The sequence below is a fragment of the Silene latifolia genome, unplaced genomic scaffold (assembly GCF_048544455.1).
Source record: "Silene latifolia isolate original U9 population unplaced genomic scaffold, ASM4854445v1 scaffold_171, whole genome shotgun sequence".
NCBI classification, from domain to species: Eukaryota; Viridiplantae; Streptophyta; class Magnoliopsida; order Caryophyllales; family Caryophyllaceae; genus Silene; species Silene latifolia.
In genome coordinates this window covers 458,288-467,703 of record NW_027413148.1, presented here as the reverse complement: position 1 = coordinate 467,703, position 9,416 = coordinate 458,288, and positions in this window count along the sequence as shown.

Sequence of the window (9,416 nt, the reverse complement as noted above, 5' to 3'; positions counted from 1 at the left end):
TTAAAAGTAGCATGAATTCATCATTTTTAACAAGTGACGAATTTAACCTCCTAGGTTTTAAAGAAACAATATTTTACACAAAACGTCTCATGTAGCCAAGAAGGACCAGTTTCTTGCGACATAACATTCTCTGTGGCATTCTTTGTGGCTCTTGAATAATTTCTCCCACTCTGTCTTCTAAAATAAACTTGTATTTTAGAAAGACAGCTTCACGAGCCGCAAACCCGTCGTACTCGTGAGAAAAGAAAGGGAAAAATGAGCATTTGTTTCTTGTGAAAACTTACAAACATGGTACTTTTACCATTTCATATCTCATATGATTCGATTTAGTGGAAAAATAATTTAGACAAAAATGATAAAATCCCCAAAAGGATCAAGTAACTCAAAGTAACTTGATTGAAATCCAAACCAGTGCTGAGAGAGATTAACTTGTGATACTATATCACATTTCCTTTGGCTTATATCAAAGTCTTCACTTTGATAATCCCATCACGACTAAATCGTGATTCCTTGAACTCTTTGAAGTTCTTCAAAGATTTCTCCTTTTACCTTATTAAGTGAACATATTAGCGTCAACTTAAATTGTTGGTAAAAGAAAATGATTAACCTATTTTGGATCGATGATATACAACCTCGATCTCCTTTTCAACCAAAAGGCACGAGACATCTTGCTTTGAATACAAGATACGCATATACCATTAACAATCTAATGGTTTCAAGAGTACTCGATAACTCTTTGCGTTCATCATTCCAAAATTTAAGGTTTAATCTTGGGTTACCAATTTGAGTCTTGCATCATCTTCATGATATATCATTCTAGTTTGGTTTAGAATATAATCACCTTGATGATGGGCTAGCCATTCATCAAATCATGGTATATAGGGTCACAAAAGTGAAACCTCTTTTGTATCTTTAACAAATTGTATTCTTATTTAGAGTTTATGTACTAAATAGTCACAATTAAGTACAACTCCAAACCCGAAAACTAGATTTAGTACACAATGACTCTATCTCTTGATTTCATTGTTGCTAGTCGTCATATTCTAATCATCTTATGTATCAAACATAATGATGAAAACCACCACCGGTTTCTAATATTGACAAAGTAATACTAGCAAAAATTTATGTTTAATCAAATAAACATTTAACGAAGAAGGTCCCATTAGATGTCCCACAACTAACTTGTTGATTCTTCAATAATTTGGGGTAGTTTCCTTTCTCGTGTCCAACATTTAAGACAATGGAAACTTTATCGGTCGGGATTGATAGGTTTAGTATCGTTATTCTCAACAACTTTACCTTTAACATTACCTTGTATCAATTCCATTCTAATTTTACTTCTTTAACCTCGTCCTCATCTTAACGGTTTAAGAGAATGCTCCCACTCATTTCAATGAGTCTTTACTTAGAGAAGCAAAGGTGAATTTTATAAAGATTACTCTTCAATTCAATCGTTTTAGTCTTAAAACTTTCATTGAAGTGGTTGCGTTATTTTGGTCAATTACGAATTCTGACAAAACTAATTACCAAAACAATTTATCGCTTCAAGGTACTTAATTCAATTAAGTATATGAAAAACAATCCATTGTAAGTAGATGTGTTAGTCAAGAATCAAAAACTTGTTTGATAATGAATAACTTTTATCTATACTCTTTACAAGAGATCCTTCCAATGGATAATATGAGGTTTTAGAAGAAAATATATATTTGTCTTTAGTTACGATGTTTTAATGGAGATTTGAATTAAAATCGAAATTATATCGTATATGAATTGTGGTAAAGAAATAGAACAATATGATAACGGAATAATGGAAGACTTAACATTTATCGTTTTATTAATACTTGTAAACAAGTATAGCATTTACATAGTGACCTCTACCCAACTATGATAAATGATTCCAAGACCCAAATTCATATCGACTTAGGCACGGTATGGCCGATGAAACCCTTATCAATATAACTCGGTGGATTAACGCTTTAATCGATTCTAATTTTAGAACTCTTGGTCGATAAAATTACTCTAATATTTATCTATAGCCCGGAACACATGCAACTACGGTCGCGAATACTTCCGTTGAGCTCAATCCAAATTTCGAATAAATGTGTCCATGATCCAAATCCACATCAACTTGGGCACGGTATGGCCGATGAAACCCTCATTAACATGAACTCGGTGGATTAACACTCATCACCCACTTCCCCTACGTAACAAGGTTTGTACCCCGGTAGGGCCGAGTGCACTCCCTCGCGAAATAGGTTTTCATGGTTTCTACTATTTGGTAAGGCTATGTCTCAATTAATTGTTTTAGCGAGAGGTCATGTCAATTTATTATCTATCACGTTTTAAGTGAACCAAAGCGGTGAACTACGATAATTCTAATTGACACGGTCGACAAACTCGATAAGACAATGCATGTTTAGTTATGGCGATTTAGCGATGCATGTGACATAAAATAAAATGCAAGCATAAAGATAAATAAATCCTAGTATGGCCTTTCCTAAAATAGAAAAACTATTAATCTATTACATATTCGGAAACCAACTCCATTGGTCCCTAAAACTTCGGTTGTGGCACGCATCTCGAGGTAACACCGTCTTTATGTATCGCCATTCTTGAAGTAATCCGTCTTTTGGAACTCCGGAATGAATAAAATTACATAATAAATTACATAATTTCCTATTATACATTTGTAACTAAAATAAAATAAATCTATTAAATTACAAAACGGTGATACGAGATCACAATAAAAATTACAACCGAATCGATATTCCCATACATTTCGGGAAATACCAATTAAAATCTAAGGCCATACTAAGTAAAATTACATAATTCAAAATTACATAAATTAAAATTATGACAATCATAAAGAAAATGCAGCATTATAATATGTATGAACATGCTCAATTTTTATGCTAAATCGCCTTTAATTAGCCAATATCGTATATTACTCGGTTTTTACGGATTTGCGTGATTTCAACATTTTATAATCACAAAAATGCATAAACTCATATTTATGCATAAGTTAATTAACCTAACCTCTTAGGACTCAAAATATAGTCTCCACTAGTAATTTGACCATAATTAACTTTTATTTACAAAATTGTTCATAATTGGACCAAAAATTACAAAAATAAGCTATTAAACTTCAAATAAATCTAAAAATTTCAAATAAATTCAAAATTTAAAATTTAAATTCATGAACATTCTGGAAAAATTCCATGACACTCATAATTTTCAAAATCTTAGGTTAAAAATTTCGAAATTTTTCCGGAAAAACAATGTTGCGGTTTATCGATTTTTAATAAAATAATCATAAAAACATGGAAAAATTATTTTCATTGACTTTTCAGTTTTAGATCTGGAAAAAGATAATAAAATGCAACATTAGACGTTTTTCCTAAGTCATAGATTATGTTTTATTAATTTTCCACTAATAATGTCACTATTTATGCTATTTTTCTTCAAAAATTCATAAATCATGCAAAAAGACTTCTTTATAGCCAATAATTTTACACACATCTTGTAAAATTGCATGTGACAACATATTAATTTTCTATGACCATATTCGAAATTTAACTCATATTAACCTATTTTTCACTTAAATCCGAATTTAATAATGAAAAATTCATTTTTCGAGCATAACAAGTCCAAAAATTATGAAAATTTACAGGTTATCTCAAAATAATATATGTAACAACATATCCAAAAACCAAGTGAAAATTCGAAGTATAGCTAATTTTAGACCAAAAATGACATTTTTACTCATAAAATCACATTTAAATGCCATTATTGTAAATTATGAACAATAAAAATCCGAAAAATTAACCAAAATATCCTAAAACACTTTAGGACCAGAAATATTAACATGCATATAATAATTTCGTGATATATCATAATAACAAAAATTTTACAAGTTTTATTTGTTATTCATATAACTCGGAAAAACTTTTAACCAATTTGCATGCAAACAACCGTGGCTCGTGATACCGATTGAAAGAAATGTAGATTCATATACATATTAACATACTCATATATGTCTAATTAATTTGTCATAAAATTAAAACGGATTTTATGCATGCAAACAAAATATAAATAGAAGAGAAATCACATCCTTACATTGATGTTTCGGTTTTATTGGGCACAAAAGAAATCTCCTTTTCTTTTGTTCTTGAGCTTTCCTTTATGGATGAACAAGATCTAAGTATAAGATCTCTCCCTAAGCTTTATACCCAAGGCTTAACTCTTAATCTAATTAATATTATTTGAGCTAGTATAATATTAATCTAGTGAAAAATTGAACCAAAAATTGTTTGGTTTATGCTCCTAAAACCGGGTAGGAGAAGGTATTTTGGAGTATATTATCTCTCTAATTTATCATTAAAATGTAGAGAGGAAATTATCTTTCTAACACTAGAAATTTTTTAATGTGAATGAATGAATAATTTTTAGAGAGGAAAAACTCTTTAAAAGCCTCTAGGAAAACCGGTTGGGAGGAGCCTTTTAGGGGAGCCAATGCATGCCCATATTTGTCTTCACAAGGTGAGTAGGGTTGCATGGCTACTTTAGCTTTTTAATCATTATGTTTTCTATTTAAAATATAAACACAATTTTACCCTAATACTCCTCTAATATTTCGGCACTTTTGATAATATGAGATCCATATTATTTTTGTCAAATGTCAATATGTCACATGTCATATGTGACATAAATTTGTCATGTATTTTTAACATATTAAAAATCAACGTATTAATAAAAATACGTCACATACAAAAATCGACTTAGTAATGTCATAATTACTTGTGCCAAAATATTTTACCAATTTATAAATCACAACAGATTGTATTTATAATAATTCATTCAATTCCGATTGTTTCTTTAAACAATAATTTCATCCGAGTAATGATACAATTCAATTACTCAGACCGTATCTCATTTAATCACATTTCAATTTGATACGTAAATTTTACTTCCAAAATCGTCCGTCAATTTTTCAAATAATTTAATTAACTCGCAACATTATACGATTAATTAAATAGTCAATTAAGAGTATTGCCCTTTAGGTATGACCTAGGGGGTCAACTGATCACCACCGTCACACGACAGTAATGTCAAACTCTAGTCAGCCAATTATTACCGATATATGTTGACCAGTTGACAGTAACAATATTACTTCCCAATTGTATTCTTTAAAATGAGATTTAATAATGATATTTAAATCATGTAATCGCACTATTGTTGAGGACACATTTCCCAACAGTAACTACGCCGTTGGAGCGGTTCTTGGCCAAAGGGTGGGAAAGGCTTTGCATGCTATCTATTACATAAGTAAGACTCTTGATCCCACCTAAGTGAACTATGACACCACGGAAAAAGAGCTTCTCGCCATTGTCTACGCATTGGACAAATTATGTTCCTATTTGCTTGGATGAAAAGTGATTGTCTTCTCAGACCACCGTGCTCTTAGACATCTCTTGGTAAACAAGGAAGCAAAATCAAGATTGTTTAGGTGGATCTTTCTACTTCAAGAATTTGATTTGGAGATAAGGGACAAGAAGGGAGCCGAGAATGTGGTAGCGGATCACTTATCAAGAATTCGATTCCATGATAATGAGGAAGAAATGCCCATCAATGACTATTTTCCCGATGATATCTTAATGTCCATCCATTCACAACTCGAGAAACACACAACACCGTGGTTCGCTGATTATGCCAATTATATTATGGGAGGAGTTCTTCCCCCAAACTTGAACTACAATCAAAGAAAGAGATTATTGTTTGAAGTGAAAAGATACTTTTGGGATGATCCCAATCTATACAAGGAATATAGTGATGGACTTTATTGAAAATGTGTTCCCCAATTGGAAGTTCAAGGTGTTTTAGAAGGATGCCATTCATCACCATATGGAGGACATCATGGAGCACTAAGAACAATTGCTAAGGTCCTACAATCGGGCTTCTTTTGGGCTACCATGTTTGAAGATGCTAGATAATTTATTCTCCATTGTGATCCTTGCTAAAGAACCAGAACCATTTCTTGGAGAAATGAGATGCCACAACGAGGAATATTGGAGGTAGAAATTTTTGATGTTTGGGGAATTGACTACGAAGGACCATTTGTGTCATCTCAAGGGAACAAATACATTCTATTAGCCGTTGACTATGTGTTAAAGTGGGTAGAAGCAATTGCTACCCCAACCGCTGACGCAAAAACGGTTACTAAGCTCTTCAAGAAAGTAATCTTTCCAAGATTCGGAGTCCCTAGAGCAATTATTAGTGATGGAGGGACACACTTCCATGAAAAGAAGCTCACATCCCTTTTGACAAAGCATGGTGTTCAACATAAAACCGGCTTGGGGTACCATCCTCAAACAAGTGGTCAAGTCGAAGTTTCTAATTGAGAGATCAAGCAAATTCTTGAGAAGGTTGTTAACATGTCTCGCAAGGATTGGAGCATAAAGCTTGATGACACTCTTTGGGCTTATAGGACGGCCTATAAAACTCCCATAGGATCCTCTCCTTACAAGCTAGTCTATGGAAAGACATGTCATTTGCCAATCGAGTTGGAATACAAAGCCTTTTGGGCAATCAAAGCTCTCAACATTGATCATAAGCTAAGTGGAGAGAAGAGGATCTTGGAAATTCAAGAGTTGGAGGAATTCCGACTACACTCTTACGAAAATGCAAAGATCTACAAGGAAAGAACCAAATTGCTTCATGAAAAGAGGATTAAGCAAAAGGCCTTACACAAAGGAGACAAAGTCCTTCAATTCAACTCCCGATATCGACTTTTTCCCAAGAAGTTAAATTCAAGATGGATGGGTTCCTTTGTGATCACCGAATTGGGAAAGTATGGAGACTTTCAGATAAAGTTGGAGGATGGGAACAAATTCAAGGTCAACGGTCAAAGATTAAAGCCTTACTATGAAGGAGCATTCTGATGGTGTACGCGGTCATCACACGCCCAATCAAAGACATTTATATTTCTCAACAAACAACTAGTTAGTGGTTAAGTCGAGGTCGATCAACGGGACGGTGTGCTTTGGGTTCTATGTCTATCTATCTCAATTTATGCTAGTGTCACAATTGATTTGGGTTTTGTAGTTGTGTTCTAAACTAATGAAAGCAATAAAGTAGGGCAAGCAATAAATTAAGAGATGTAAACAAATGATTAAAAGCACTAGGATGTCATGGATTCATAGGGGATTCATGGTGGTGATCATACGAACATGTTTCCATAGTTGCAAGCAATTAATGTTGTAGAGGAACCGAGTTAGTTTATGTCTTATGGTTCATAGGAAGATTTGGGTCCCGGAGCCGAGTCGTCTAGACTTTACAACGCCTACAAGTCGACTTACTTTCCTCCTATTCACTTCTATGCATGGTCTAACAAGACTCGAGTTGGTTTATATCTTACAAGTCTCATTGAAAAGATAAGAGAGGGGTAAAAAATGCGAGGATTCATAGGCTCACATTTCATCAAACATAACATGTGCATAGGTTAACACTAAAACAAACAAGCAATTTAATTATGAAAACATATTAGATTAAGTATGGGTCTACCCCCATGTTATAGTTCCCTAATCCCCCAATAGTCCTAGTTAAGTAGCTACTCACTCATTATCATGGAAGACATATTATCAATTGTGTCAATCATTACAACAAGTATAAACATGATTAAAGAGTGAGGAAATAAACAATAAAGAGTAAAGAGTAAAGGAATTATACCAAACGTAAGATGAACAAATGGAAATGAAAGAATAATAGAAGAGAACTTGATTAATTCATGAAGAGTTGTCAAATCTCCAAATAATAACCCAATAATCTTCAATTACCCAATGATAAAGCTTGAACAATAATTAAGGAAAGATTTATGTGTAATTTGTGGAAAGATTAAAGGATAATCTATTCTAATCTACTCCTAATCTAATCCAAGGAAGGTTTGCCTCCACTAAGAGGGCTTAGTCCCTTGATTATAACAAATGGAGTATATATAGTGGTACATCATTAGGTTAAGCAAGGGTAGATTAGTAAATAACCTTCTTAAGTGTTGAATAGAGCTTTGCAAGTCCCGAGGGACATGTGCGGATCATGTAGCAACTCCTAAGAAGATCCGTGCGTCCTGGCTTGAAGCACGGTTGATCCTGTAAGAGGATCCACTCGGATTGGCTGCGGGACGCTCGGATTCTCGGCTGAGACGCGTGGCTTGGTGATGGGATGCTCGGATCCTATGCTGAGACGCTCATCCAGAGCTTGGGACGCACGGATCCTGGGACAGGGTTCCATCTCCTTGCTTTTAGGGTTATGATCCTCTTATATACTCTTTATTCCTTCATCCTCGTTCATCATTCTTGCCTCCTCTTCATACTAGTCCATCTAAGATCGTCAAAAAGCTTCCGAATATGCGCGAGAGACGGAAATTCCGCTTCATTATCTTCTTTCCTACAAGACATATACAATGCAATAGGAAAGCAAAATAAGAAGGAATTGACGGATAAAATGGTCATGAAATGCTATATTAGTATGCAAAATGGGTTCAATCAGGGGACTAAATGTGCGCAATTAAGAGTCACATCAAACATACCCAAACCGAACCTTTACTCATCCCGAGTAAAGAGGTGACTAGAACTAGACCTTTATTTAAACTATCCTTGTAAAAATATAACCGATGTGAGACAATTAGCGGTTCTCACTCCGCCCCTTCAACTTACAACAAAACATCTATGAGGTAAGATGCCTTCTTGCAAGGTAAGGTGGGGCTTGCCAAAATGGCGGTACATCCAAGCATTAAGCACACAAAACAAGTAATGGATGCATCTACAAAAGATTAGACACCTTACTCATCTAAGTGGCGGAAATCATCTACAAGGGAAGCAATTTAAGGGTACACAATTCATCATAGATATTGTTTCTCCAAACTACTAAGTCTAAAAGGATACTAACAAGTCACCTCCAAGTTGTGTCAAACTAGGGTACCATTGTCCACAATCGCTAAATGCTTTCGTCAAGAGTAGAATCCTTATGGTGTTAGAAACGCTGTAGGATCGCGGAATTTCCCCTCTTGCCTAGACAAGAAGAAGGGTCGTCCCCTCTCCACCATGCACCAAATAAGATCAATGGATAAAAGGGATTCAAAGTGTATGGGTTTCACATTTGTAGTTTGCTTTTTGATTTATTTTTCCCCCCAAATTGTTGCGGCATTTGACTTTTTGAGAACATTTCTTTGCCATTTTTTATGTTTGGCATTTTGATACATGACAAAATTTTCAATCTTTGCATTTTTGAACATTTTTCAAAGTAACCCCATTTTGTAGCAAGGGTACTTTTATTGAAGCATATGAGTCTATTTTTGCTCCTCTTTTCATTGATGCATTTTTGTGCAAACTTTTTGATTTTCATTTTCGTACTTGAACTCAATT